This window comes from Nicotiana tabacum, chromosome 2, assembly GCF_000715075.1.
Source record: "Nicotiana tabacum cultivar K326 chromosome 2, ASM71507v2, whole genome shotgun sequence".
Lineage (NCBI taxonomy): Eukaryota > Viridiplantae > Streptophyta > Magnoliopsida > Solanales > Solanaceae > Nicotiana > Nicotiana tabacum.
This window is the reverse complement of record NC_134081.1, coordinates 72,257,855-72,272,615: the sequence shown is the minus strand read 5'-3', so window position 1 is coordinate 72,272,615 and position 14,761 is coordinate 72,257,855.

Sequence of the window (14,761 nt, the reverse complement as noted above, 5' to 3'; positions counted from 1 at the left end):
CATTTTATTAATGACTAATTATTTCTCTAAATGGGTTGAAGCACAGGCATTCGAGAAAGTGAGAGAGAAAGAGGTTATAGACTTCATCTGGGATCACATCGTATGTCGATTTGGGATACCCGCCGAAATAGTGTGTGATAATGGAAAATAATTTATCGGGAGTAAAGTGAAGAAATTCCTCGAAGACCACAAAATAAAAAGGATATTATCAACGCCGTATCACCTCAGTGGGAACGGACATGCCGAATCAACGAACAAGACTATCATTCAAAACCTAAAGAAAAGGTTGAACGACGCTAAGGGGAAATGGAGAGAAATTCTACTTGAAGTCCGTTGGGCATATCGAACAACATCAAAGTCCAGTACTGGGGCAACTCCGTTCTCCTTCTCCACTTAGAGTCGGGGACTTAGTCCTGAGGAAAGTCACCATCAACACTCGAGATCCTAAGGAAGGGAAGCTCGGCCCAAATTGGGAGGGACCCTACCAAGTCCTCGACATCGTCGGAAAGGGATCTTATAAGCTTGGCACGATGGACGACAAACAACTGCCAAATAATTGGAACATATCACTTCTCAAACAGTATTATTTCTAAGGTATGACTTTATCCCCTTTTTTCATTTATATATTCGACACTAACTTACTACAGGTGTTCGATCGAAGACATCGAGACCTCAGGTTTTAAAGCACACATTGCACTCTTTTTCCCTTAGATCGGTTTTTGTCCCAAGTGGGTTTTTCTGGCGATGTTTTTAACGAGGAAACAATTATGTGCTACCTGAGGACAATACAACAGTATCCAAGTCTTCTGTACAATCAACCTCGAATACTGGGGGGCATCACCCTCAGATGTTACACTTTCAAGGAAAATACTTCGTGTCAAAGGGTCTCGATAGAGAAACTTTGTAATGGGCCAAACGGGTGAATGAACAGTGTCCGTATAGATTAGTCGAGCCCCGATGGAAAAACATGTACGCATGTATAAATTATAAAAAGAAGCATTCTTTCTATATCAAACATCTTGTGTCTCAAAGAAAATTTTCTACTATACAAGCTCCATACTAATGATTTTGTGAGAAATGGCTCAAGGGCCAAGTGTAAATATACCTCATACACTCGGGGACTGCCGTCGACGATCGACATATTCGAGTAATCTAAACTCAAATTCATAAGACCTCAAAGAGGCACCCCTCGATCTATAGGCCAAGGACATCACTCTCGGGGACTAACACTATGAACAAGTTCAAAGTGTTATTGGGAAATAAGCCCGAGAGCACCCAAAGGCTACGGCCAAATTATGGCGGCTCGGAGACGTCTGAATCCCGCAATAAAAATAGGCCTTCGAATTCTTTGAAAAACCGGTTAAAAAAGGCTACCCTCAGCAAGTAATCAAAAGGGCTTCGATGAAATCATCCCTCGAAAAACCTTAAGAGATATCAAATTATCTTAACACAAACGTGCTAAGGCACAAAAAGCAAAGGGGTTTCAATCGACATCGAACCCTTAAAAAACCCAATGGGTAAAAAATATGTGTTAAGGTATAAAATAATTTTTTACTAAGTCTTCTAAGCCAAAAATAGGAAAAAATAGCCATCTTTTAAAGGCCATATCGGCCCAATCTAAAGAGCCTAAGGGCCAATACACTTAGAGTTCGAGATTTTGTTCTCACTCAATTCGGACCTAAGGGTTCCACTATTCTGAGCTCAAATAAAACTGACTTGAATATAGCTCGAGGATTCATCATTATTTGATATAAAACCTTAAGAGTTCTGTTACTGTGAGTTCGAAACTTACTCAAACTCGGCTATAAAAATAGTACAATTACGGCTTCAATCAAGCCATCCGAAATCAAAATCCCGAACGTATTGTTGAGCTCGGGGACTCGCCATCGCTTAACTAAAAAGCCTAAAGGTTTGTTCTACTTTGAGTTCGAGCTATTGCTCACTCAATTATAGAGGCTACAAAACCCAATTGCAACAAATTTTTCACAAGGCAAAGGCAAAACAGAATTAAACATAAATCAGAAATCGGAGACGAAACGGAAAGAAAAGGGATCTTTTATATATGAAAGTATTTACAAAGACCACACAGGGTCTTACACAAATAAAAAAAAAATCCTAAGTGCCTAGTCTGCCTCGGGAGCCGCTTCTTTGGTAGCTTCATCTTCATCTCCTCCGTTCTCGGATCCACTCGCAGAGTCTTCATCATCGGAAAGCAAAGCTCCGGCCTCATCCTCCAAAACCTTTGCACTCTTGATATTAGCCGTGAGATCGACGCCACGAGCATGTACCTCCTCAAGAGCCTCTCTCCAAGACTGGCGCCTAGCATGCTCGGCAACACAAGACAATCTAACCTCAGCAGCATCAGAAATTTTCTTTGCCCGAGTATTAGCGGCTTCAGCGTCGGCTTGGTAGGAGGGCACGAGCGTCTCTACCTCGGATGTGGCCCTTACAAGCTCAGCGGCTAACCGAGCCTCGAGCTCTTCAACTTTCTGGGCTCGGGCCAAGTTCTCCTCCTTCACATTTTGGAGTTGACGCTCAACCGAAGACAGTTGGGCCCGAACCGCATCTTTCTCCGAGGCGAGATGGTCCATGTTCTGCTTCCACCCCAAAGTCTCTACCTCTTTCATCTTGGCCTCCTCACGAAGCTGCTCAACTAATTCGGCCTTCTGCCAAACCTGCAAGATCAAAGTGTTAATCGCCAATATCAAGTAAATACATAACAAGCTCCCAAATATTTACATTACCAGTTCAATGAGCTCGGTCTGATCTTGATGAGCTCTTGTCAGCTCGGCTCGAATACTCATGATCTCCTCTTCTTTTTGCACATAGAGGAGATTGAGGGCATCTCTCTCCTCCATAAGATTTTTGAGATCAGCCTCACATCGGGCCAGCTCAACTCGGTATTTGGAGGACGCTTCTTGATGGAGCGTCATAGCCTGTACAGAAAGGAAGGAAATCAAACTTAGAGAAATAAGAACAAATGCAAGCATGGTAACATGGGCTAAAACTCACTTGGTTCAGAAGCCGCTGAGCCTCATAAAAAATGAGTGATGCATCCAGGTCGGGAACATCATCGACCCCCGCAAAGCAGTCGCGAGATATATCATCCCCTTCGGGGGCCGTCCCCACACCGGGGGTCCCCATGGACCGGGCATCCCGAAACTACCCCTCAGAAAACTTGGGGTCGGGCGGTGAATCATCAATGTTAATTGCCCCGAGTGAGTCACTTGGGGCATTCTCTTCTCTTTGAAGGGCCTCAGAACTAGACCCTTCGGGCACACCCGCCGGTTGCTCATCACGAAAGGAGGCATCATCAACACTCGATGACTCGGGGACTCTACTCGGACCTTCCTCCGAGATCACCTCGGTCTGCGGTTGAACCTCCTCGACCGTCACCGGCTCAACAGTTCTCAAAGCTTCGATGCCTTCCCTCTTCCGAGCCACTAGTAGGCAGTCGACATCTTCTACCTCCTCATCTTTATCTCGTAGCGTCTGGACTACATCGGCAGACAGAATGGTGGGATCAGTCTTCGACTTTCGAGCCCTGCTTTTCCTGGGCTTTGGGGTATCTGGAGGCGAGGCCCTTCTCCTTTTCTTGTCTTTGGTCGGTTTCAGGACCTCCTCTTCCCGGGGAGAGGCGGCCTCATGACGACATTATCTTCAAGACCTGTATGAGAAGAAATCAAGTTAAAAAGAAGTATTTCACAGTAAAGCATCAAACACGGATAGGGGAACTTACCATGATTTTTGGCCTCCCATTGACCCTTGGCCAAATCATGCCACGAGCACTCAACATATGAAGAAGTTAAAACCAGTTGTCAAACCCAACTTGCAAGGTCCGGGACTGCACCAGGAAACCAGGGGGAAGCTGCACCATAAAGAAGAATATAAATGAGAAGAGGTAAAGGAAACATAACAAGTAATCAAATATTATCGGCAAGATTCTACTTACGCTTCATGTTCCATTCTTCGGGGAATGACATCTTCTCGGATGGGATTAAGTCGGAGGTCCTGAGTCGGAAAAACCGGCCCATCCATCTTCGGTCTTTGTCCTCGTCTATGCTCGAGAATAGCACCTTCGTGGCCCGGCACTGAAGCCTTATCAGTCCGCCCTGATAAAGACAGGGGCTGTATAGCCTAATGAGATGATCGAGGGTGAAAGACATCCCCTCGACCTTGCTCGAGAAGAATCTGAGCAAAATGACAATGCGCCAAAAAGAGGGGTAGATCTGGCCTAGGGTTACCCGGTATTGGTGACAGAAGTCGATTATGACAGGATCGACGGTACCCAGTGTGAAAGGGTAAGTATACACACTTAAGAACCCTTTCATATGAGTGGTGATGTCCTCCTCGAGGGTAGGAATCACCACCTCTTTATTCTCCCAGTGGCAGTCCTTTTTCACCTGCTCGAGATCGCCTTCGAATATCGAACAGATGTATCTTGACATGGGCTCGCATCGGCCAGGAACCGAAGAGGGTTTTTCGACTTTAAAGTCGGAAGTAAGTTCACATGGCCCGGGGATGCACTCTTCGATACGTGGCTCCACCGGTGTTTTATCACCGGCCGGCCACGATGAGGAGGCCCTTTCTTCTTGAGGAACGGTTTGATATTTATGCCATTGCTATATGAGGTTTAAGGAAGAAGAAGGCACAATTTGTGTTTTAATAAGAGATTGGCAAACGGAAACCAGCAAAGTTGATGAATTTGAAGAGAATAGAAGAGCTTTTGAAGATTAGAAAAAGTTTGAAAGTAAAGTTTAAGAAGACTATAAAGGTGGTCTATTTATAATAGCCACTTTGATGGTTTGAAAGCACTGGTGGCCGACCATCAACTGGCGTTAATTAATGACCTTGGGAACTGTGTAGACGCGATGCTTGATCGAGGTATTAAATCTAAGTCTCAAATTCATTTCTTCTCATTACACTCCAAAAAATGAGGAACTATCTTAACACGGTCGAAATCGGGCATACCCGATTTTGTTGGCAGGGGAGTTGCCTCGAGGGTAACCTCATAATAGATCGAGCTCGAGCTCGAAGATAGAACATCAAGCCTGGAGATCGAAGTGTTCATTGAGATCGAGGCCAGAAACAATCGAGATCAAGCATGACTGACTTCGAGTAAGGCGTAATAACGGAATGGCGAGATATCAGTAACCGGTCGAAGATCACGGCGGAAATCCCGGAACAGATCAAATCAAAGCGGTTATTAGTGCCAATCATGGGATCTACTTCCGTTATTAGAGTTGTACCTTATTTAGAATTCTTCTATTATATAAAGAGGGATCCCATTCACTTGTAAGCAGGATTTTTCATTATTCACTGATAGGAATATACACATACGCTGCTTTCTTTATTTTAATTACTGTTCATCACTGTTTGTTCCATCCTCTACTGTTCTTATTAACTAACCTCGAGACTATCTCGAATCGAGGTTGAGGCATTATTTGCAGACCGATTTGATTTATATTATTGTCTAATTTATCTATTTAATTCATTGTTTATCAATTGGTACTGGTTTAAATCACATATCCTTAAAACCACGATATAAGTTTAATTGTTACTCAATTCTTAGGGTAAACACTTTTAATAAGATTATAAATGGTTCATAACTACTTAGGTTGACCAGTATCTTTCCCACATTACTTAGGTTGACTAGTATTAATCAAATTTCAAACTTTACGCTGCATAATATCTGACAAGAACAAAATCATTAGCCGAAAGAGTAGGCGTCAGTTTGTTCGAAGGGATAAAAATAACAATCTTAAGATAAGATGTGGAATTAAATATTTGCTTAAATTCTTAATTTCGATATAACTAATCATGGAATTATTTAGATCACAATTATGATATCAGAATTCAATTTTCTCATCCTGAAATAAATATAATTATTAATAAGTATATCTTTCTCCAAATCTCTTCTTTCTAAGTCCTTTAAGATCAATGTTAAAACTAAAAATAAAATTTCTCTAATATAAAATTAAATACATATTTTAAATTATATTTCATATGTTTTATTTTTAATCTAATGAACCAAGCATCTATCAAGAAAAACTATTCGCTAAATAATTTCGTCATTATTATCTTTGTATTTTGGTCCTTCTATAATAATTTTTATGTTGTATGGGTCAAAATCCAGCTTTAGTCGAAATAGTGCTAAGTGAAATATTCATGCGATGCCGCGCGTCGAAATGATCAATTATCAACAAAGGCCGTGATCGAAGACTTATGGGACGTGGTGAAAGAATCATCAAAGTCGAAGTCGCAGAGTCTTCATCAAGGACGAGGTCGATCATCCTTAACAGAATTATAATGGCTAGTTTCAAGACAGGACATTAAAGAGAATATTCTAGTAGATTGTGATGATCCGATAGGTCATCTTATATTTTAGAACCTTATTCTGCACTTTAAAGTGTTAAAAATCTCATTTTTACCCTCCTCAATTTGCGTGAACAGTCTGGGCATCTTTCCGGAAAGCTTTTATGTTAAAGACAGTGAAAAATATGAAATTTTGCTTTGAAAACCATTTGAGTTGACTTTGGTCAACGTTTTGAGTAAACAGACCCGGATCCGTATTTTGACGGTCCCGATAGGTCCGTATTGTAATTTAGGACCTGGGCGTATGCCGGAATTGAATTCCGAGGTCCCCAGCTCGAGATATGGAATTTTGATGAAAAATTAAAAGTTTGAAAGTTTAATGATTTTAAGAATTGACTGATGTTTGGTTTTGTTGATACCGGGTCCGTATTTGGGTTCTGGAGCCCGGTACAGGTCCACTATAATATTTATGGCTTGTCTGTCGAATTTGGTGAATAACGGAGTTGATTTGACGTGTTTCAGACGTTCGGTTGTGAAAATAGAAGTTTTAAAGTTTTCTTGAAACTTTCATTTGATTTGGTGTCCGGTTCATAGTTCTAGGTGTTATTTTGGTGTTTTAATAGCACGAGCGAGTTCGTATGATACTTTATGACTTGTGCGCATGTTTGGTTCGGAGTCTCGAGGGCTCGGGTGAGTTTCGGATAAGCTACGAGGTGATTTTGACTTAGAAAACTTTGATGTTTTGCCTCAACTGATATCTAGTGTGTTCTTCTTCGCGTTCGCGAAGGTACTCTCGCGAACGCGAAGAGTGAACTGGGCTGGGGAAGATTTTCTTCATCGCGAACGCGGTAGATGGGTCGCGAACGTGAAGCAATGGGGGCCTTACCCTTCGCGAATGCGACCAGCTTCTCGCGAATGCGAAGCTTGAGGAACCTGGGGGAGAGGGCACTTGTTCTTCTACGCGAACGCGAAGGCCAGAGGGGAACAGCCTTCGCGAATGCGAAGAGGAACTCGCGAATGCGAAGAGGAACTCGCGAACGTGAAAGCCATTTGGGCTACTGCACATCGCGAACGCGGCTGTCCCTTCACGAACGCGATGAAGGCTTGACGCCCAGACCTTAAAACAGAACCAAAACGGGATTTTACCCATTTTTCATAAACTCTCCATTTGAGCTCGGCCTAAGTGCGATTTTGAAGAGAAAACTCAACATCAATTCATAAGTTTGTACTCTTTAACTCATTTTCTTCTATTTTTATCATCACCCATTAAATGTCTAGCCCTAATCTTTATTCTTTCATGGTAGAAAACTAGGGATTTAGGCAGAATTAGGGATTTTTACAAATTGGGGATTTAGACCTTAATTTGGGGTCGGATTCCGAAACTAATTATATAATCGGGCTTAGGGGTGAACGGGTAAATGGATTTTTGTCCGAACCTCGATTTCGACCAAGCGGGCCCGGGGTCGATTTTTGACTTTTGGGGGGAAGGTTTGGGGAATCTAAATTTATGCAATGTAATTGATTTCTTTAGAAATATTTGATGTTGCTGAGTCGTTTGTGGATAGATACGAGTGGTTTGGAGGTGGATTCTAGAGGAAAAGAGGTAATTGAGCATTGAGTGGCCTTAGAGCGAGGTAAGTGTTGTGTCTAACCTTGACTTGATGGAATAGGACTTGTTTGTCTATTTTCTACATGTTTAAATGTTGGGGAACAACGTATATGTGAGGTGACGAGAACTTATGCATTGTAGTCGGGTTAAAGCATGCAGGTGGGGCTTGATTTCTTGCAATTATAGCTTCCTTTGTTCATGTTATCCATGTTTAGACTAGTATTGTTAAATTGATCATTCTTATCATGTTTACGGATCTTCTGGTGATAATTGAGTATTGATTTCGAAGTTGAGGTTGATATTGTGGAACCAAATGTTAAAATAAGGCTTGTACTTGTTATTCTATCTCCTTGTTGTTATTTGTTCATTGCATTATGGTAATGGAGAGTGTTAATGCACGAAGGGTGATGCCGTGCCATGTTATGAGAGTTAATGCATGAAGGGTGATGCCGTTCCATATTGTGAGTGTTAATGCACGAAGGGTGATGTCATGCCACATTGTAAGTGTTAATTCACGAAGGGTGATGTCGTGCCATGTTATGAGAGTTAATGCATGAAGGGTGATGCCGTTCCATATTGTGAGTGTTAATGCACGAAGGGTGATGTCATGCCACATTGTAAGTATTAATGCACGAAGGGTGATGTCGTGCCATGTTATGAGAGCTAATGCACGAAGGGTGATGCCGTGCATTTTTCCTTAGTGATTCATAGTACATTGACTGTTCAAGTTACCATTCTGCTGCAGTTCTCTATCTCGTATTTCCCTCAGTATGTTTTCCCTCCCAATAGTACATGTTTACCTGTTACTGTTATTTTCTTATACATATACTGTTATCTGCACAGGTTTATTATGTGGGTGTCTTGTCATAGCCTCGTCACTACTTCATCAAGGTTAGGCTCGACACTTACCAGCTCATGGGGTCGGTTGTACTGATATTGCACTCTGCACTTCTTGTGCAGATTTTGGTACCGATCCTAGCTGATCGTGAGGCTTAGCAACTTGGATTTGCTGTCAGGAGACCCAAGGTAGATCTGCTGGCATCCGCAGACCCTGGAGTCTCTTCCTAGTTTTATCATTTACTGTTTTCTTACTCCAAAACAATGTATTTTTCCTTTTCAGACTCTGTTTGTAGTAAATCATAGTAGCTCATGAGTTGTGACTCCAGATCGGGTGAATGTAAATAATGAAGTTTTTATATTATTCCGTACTCGCTGTATTTCATTTTAGCTTATTTGTTGTTATTTACTGAATTGAATAAGAATTGATTTAATAATTCTCTAACGTCGGCTTGCCTAGCAAGTGGAATGTTAGGTGCCATCACGGTCCCGACGGTGGGAATTCCGGGTCGTGACATGTTAGTATCAGAGAACTAGGTTTCCTAGGTCTCACAATTCACGAGCGAGCTTAGTAGAGTCTGGGGGATCGGTACAGAGACTTCTGTACTTATCTCCCAGAGGTTATGAAGTTTAGGAACAAATTTTACTTCTATTCTTCTCTGTCATATGATTTTGTTCTCACAATGCTGCTTGTCTCGCTCCTAGGTTCGGGGCGTGACAAACACGTACCGCATCTTCAGCCGAGAAGCAACCAGAGCCTCCAGTGGCAGCTCCTACGAGGGGCAGAGGTCAAGGTCGAGGAAGGGGCAGGGCTCAGTCCAGAGCCCGAGCAGTAGCACCAGTGGTGGAGCCTCAGGTAGAGTTTGATGAGGAGGTTCCAGACCAGGCTGTGCCCGTCGGACCAGCTCAGGTCCCGGAGGGGTTCAATGCCACCCTAGTGCTTCAGGATGCTTTGGTCCGTTTGGTGGGCCTTATGGAGAGTGTGGCCTAGACTGGCACATTCCCCAAGGAACCAGCCATCTCTCAGGCTGGAGGAGGAGCACAGACTCCTACTACTCACACTCCGGAGCATATGGCTCCCCAGTATCAAACTCCAGCAGCTCATCCAGTCAGAGTAGTTCAGCCAGTTGATGCGGCACATGCCGGTGATGGGTCGTCTATGTCTTCTTAGGCTTTATGGAGATTGGACAGGTTTACCAAGCTCTTTCCAGTTCACTTCAGTGGTGCACCTTCTGAGGACCCACATGATTATCTTGACAGCTATCATGAGGTGCTATGGAACATGGGTATAGTGGAGACCAATGGGGTCGATTTTGTAGCATTTTAGATGACTGGTTCCGCCAAGAAATGGTGGAGAGATTATTTGTTGACCAGACCAGCGGGGTCGCCTGCTCTTACTTGGGACTAGTTCTCTCAGCTCTTTCTAGAGAAGTTTCTCCCAATCACACTAAGAGAGGAGCACCGTCATCAGTTCGAGCGTCTCCAACAGGGCAGTATGACTGTTACCCAGTATGAGACCCGTTTTGTGGATTTGGCCCATCATGCTCTACTTCTGCTTCTTACCGAGAGAGAGAGAGGGTGAGGAGGTTTATTGACGGACTTGCTCAGCCTATTAGATTGCAGATGGCTAAGGAGACTGGGAGTGAGATTTCTTTTCAGGCGGCTGCCAATGTCTCCAGGCGAGTCAAGATGGTTCTTGCTCGGGAAAGTCAGGGGTCTGACAAGAGACCACGTCATTCCGGGGGGTTCAGCGTTGCCTCATCTGGAGGAAGGGGTACGTTTGGTAGAGGTCATCCTCCCAGGCTATTTCATTCAACACTCTAGGCATCTCACGGTGCCTCAGGTAGTCATGACCCTCATATGCCTTATTCCGACCAGCTAGCCTACGGTGCACCACCAGCTCCTATTAGTGGACCTCTGCTCCAGAGTTTTCAGGGTGGTTACTCAGGTCGACAGGGTCAGTTTTAGGGTCAACAGTCACAGCAGTCGAGGTCATGTTATACTTGTGGTGATCTGAGGCACATTGTTAGATTTTTCCCTCGGGCAGCTCACATCATTAGGGTTCTCGTGCCATGGTTCCGGCACCAGTTGCTGTACCGCCTGCTCAGGCATCCAAAGGCAGGGGTCAGACAATTAGAGGTAGAGTCTAGACTATTAGAGGTGGAGGTCAGGCCGTTAGAGGTGGAGGCCAGCCAGCTAGGGCCCGTCCTAGAGATGTAGTTCAAAATAGTGGGTCCCAACCCCGATATTATACTTTTCCAGCCAGGCCTGAGGCTGAGTCATTTGACATTGTTATCACAAGTACTGTTTCAGTTTGCAGTAGAGATGCTTTAGTTTTATTTGATCCGGGTTCTACTTATTCCTACGTGTCATCCTATTTTGCTTCATATCTAGTTGTGCCTCGTGATTCTTTGAGTGCTCCTGTATATGTGTCCACACCTGTGGGAGATGCTATTATTGTAGACCACGTTTATCATTCATGTGTAGTCACCATGGGAGTCTTGAGACTAGTGTAGATCTTCTACTTCTTGATATGGTTGATTTCAATGTTATTTTGGGTATGGATTGGCTGTCACCTTATCACGCTATATTGGATTGTCACGCCAAGACGGTGACCTTAGCCTTGCCGGGGTTGCCTCGATTAGAGTGGAGAGGGAATCCTGGCCATTCTACCAGCAGGGTTATCTCTTAAATGAAGGCTCGACGTATGGTCGAGAAGGGGTGTCTAGCTTATTTGGCTTATGTCCGCGATTCTAGTGCGGAGGTTCCTTCCATAGATTCAGTACCCATTGTTCGTGAGTTTCCAAAGGTGTTTCGTGCAGACCTACCTGGGATGCCACCCGACAGGGATATTGATTTCTATATTGATTTGGCTCTGGGCACTCAGCCCATCTCTATTCTGCCATACCGTATGGCCCCGCCAGAGTTGAAAGAATTGAAGGAACAATTTCAAGATTTGCTTGATAAGGGCTTCATTAGACCTAGTGTCTCGCCTGGGGTGCACCTGTGTTGTTTGTGAAGAAGAAGGATGGAGCGATGAGGATGTGCATATATTATCGGCAGTTGAACAAAGTTACCATCAAGAACAAGTATCCATTGCCAAGGATTGACGATTTATTTGATCAGCTTCATGGTACCAAGGTGTTTTCGAACATTGATTTGAGATCTGGCTACCATCAGTTGAGGATTAGGGCATCCGATGTCCCTAAGACAACTTTTCGGACTCGTTATGGGCATTATGAGTTTCTGGTAATGTCCTTTGGGTTGATAAATGCCCCAGCAACATTCATGGATTTGATGAACCGAGTGTTCAAGCCTTATTTGGACTCCTTTATGATCGTGTTTATTGATGATATCTTGATTTACTCCTGCAGTCGAGAGGATCATGAGCAGCATCTCAGGATTGTACTTCAGACTCTGAGAGCCAGCCAGTTGTATACTAAATTTTCAAAGTGCGAGTTCATTTCTTCTCATTACACTCCAAAAAATGAGGAACTATCTTAACACGGTCGAAATCGGGCATACCCGATTTTGTTGGCAGGGGAGTTGCCTCGAGGGTAACCTCATAATAGATCGAGCTCGAGCTCGAAGATAGAACATCAAGCCTGGAGATCGAAGTGTTCATTGAGATCGAGGCCAGAAACAATCGAGATCAAGCATGACTGACTTCGAGTAAGGCGTAATAACGGAATGGCGAGATATCAGTAACCGGTCGAAGATCACGGCGGAAATCCCGGAACAGATCAAATCAAAGCGGTTATTAGTGCCAATCATGGGATCTACTTCCGTTATTAGAGTTGTACCTTATTTAGGATTCTTCTATTATATAAAGAGGGATCCCATTCACTTGTAAGCAGGATTTTTCATTATTCACTGATAGGAATATACACATACGCTGCTTTCTTTGTTTTAATTATTGTTCATCACTGTTTGTTCCATCCTCTACTGTTCTTATTAACTAACCTCGAGACTATCTCGAATCGAGGTTGAGGCATTGTTTGCAGACCGATTTGATTTATTTTATTGTCTAATTTATCTATTTAATTCATTGTTTATCAATTGGTACTGGTTTAAATCACATATCCTTAAAACTACGATATAAGTTTAATTGTTACTCAATTTTTAGGGTAAACACTTTTAATAAGATTATAAATGGTTCATAACTACTTAGGTTGACCAGTATCTTTCCCACATTACTTAGGTTGACTAGTATTAATCAAATTTCAAACTTTACGCCGCATAATATCTGACAAGAACAAAATCATTAGTCGAAAGAGTAGGCGTCAGTTTGTTCGAAGGGATAAAAATAACAATCTTAAGATAAGATGTGGAATTAAATATTTGCTTAAATTCTTAATTTCGATATAACTAATCATGGAATTATTTAGATCACAATTATGATATCAGAATTCAATTTTCTCATCCTGAAATAAATATAATTATTAATAAATATATCTTTCTCCAAATCTCTTCTTTCTAAGTCCTTTAAGATCAATGTTAAAACTAAAAATAAAATTTCTCTAATATAAAATTAAATACATATTTTAAATTATATTTCATATGTTTTATTTTTAATCTAATGAACCAAGCATCTATCAAGAAAAACTATTCGCTAAATAATTTCGTCATTATTATCTTTGTATTTTGGTCCTTCTATAATAATTTTGATGTTGTATGGGTCAAAATCCAGCTTTAGTCGAAATAGTGCTAAGTGAAATATTCATGCGATGCCGCGCGTCGAAATGATCAATTATCAACAAAGGCCGTGATCGAAGACTTATGGGACGTGGTGAAATAATCATCAAAGTCGAAGTCGCAGAGTCTTCATCAAGGACGAGGTCGATCATCCTTAACAGAATTATAATGGCTAGTTTCAAGACAGGACATTAAAGAGAATATTCTAGTAGATTGTGATGACCCGATAGGTCATCTTATGTTTTAGAACCTAATTCTGCACTTTAAAGTGTTAAAAATCTCATTTTTACCCTCCTCGATTTGCGTGAATAGTCTGGGCATCTTTCCGGAAAGCTTTTATGTTAAAGACAGTGAAAAATATGAAATTTTGCTTTGAAAACCATTTGAGTTGACTTTGGTCAACGTTTTGAGTAAACAGACCCGGATCCGTATTTTGACGGTCCCGATAGGTCCGTATTGTAATTTGGGACCTGGGCGTATGCCGGAATTGAATTCCGAGGTCCCCAGCTCGAGATATGGAATTTTGATGAAAAATTAAAAGTTTGAAAGTTTAATGATTTTAAGAATTGACTGATGTTTGGTTTTGTTGATACCGGGTCCGTATTTGGGTTCTGGAGCCCGGTACAGGTCCACTATAATATTTATGGCTTGTCTGTCGAATTTGGTGAATAACGGAGTTGATTTGACGTGTTTCAGACGTTCGGTTGTGAAAATAGAAGTTTTAAAGTTTTCTTGAAACTTTCATTTGATTTGGTATCCGGTTCATAGTTCTAGGCGTTATTTTGGTGTTTTAATTGCACGAGCGAGTTCGTATGATACTTTATGACTTATGCACATGTTTGGTTCGGAGTCCCGAGGGCTCGGGTGAGTTTTGGATAAGCTACGGGGTGATTTGGACTTAGAAAACTTTGATGTTTTGCCTCAGCTGATATCTAGTGTGTTCTTCTTCGCGTTCGCGAAGGTACTCTCGCGAACGCGAAGAGTGAACTGGGCTGGGAAAGATTTTCTTCATCGCGAACGCGGTAGATGGGTCGCGAACGTGAAGCAATGGGGGCCTTACCCTTCGCGAATGTGACCAGCTTCTCGCGAATGCGAAGCTTGAGGAACCTGGGGGAGAGGGCACTCGTTCTTCTACGCGAACGCGAAGGCCAGAGGGGAACAGCCTTCGCGAATGCGAAGAGGAACTCGCGAACGCGAAAGCCATTTGGGCTACTGCACATCGCGAACGCGGCTGCCCCTTCACGAACGCGATGAAGGCTTGACGCCCAGACCTTAAAATAGAACCAAAACGGGATTTTACTCATT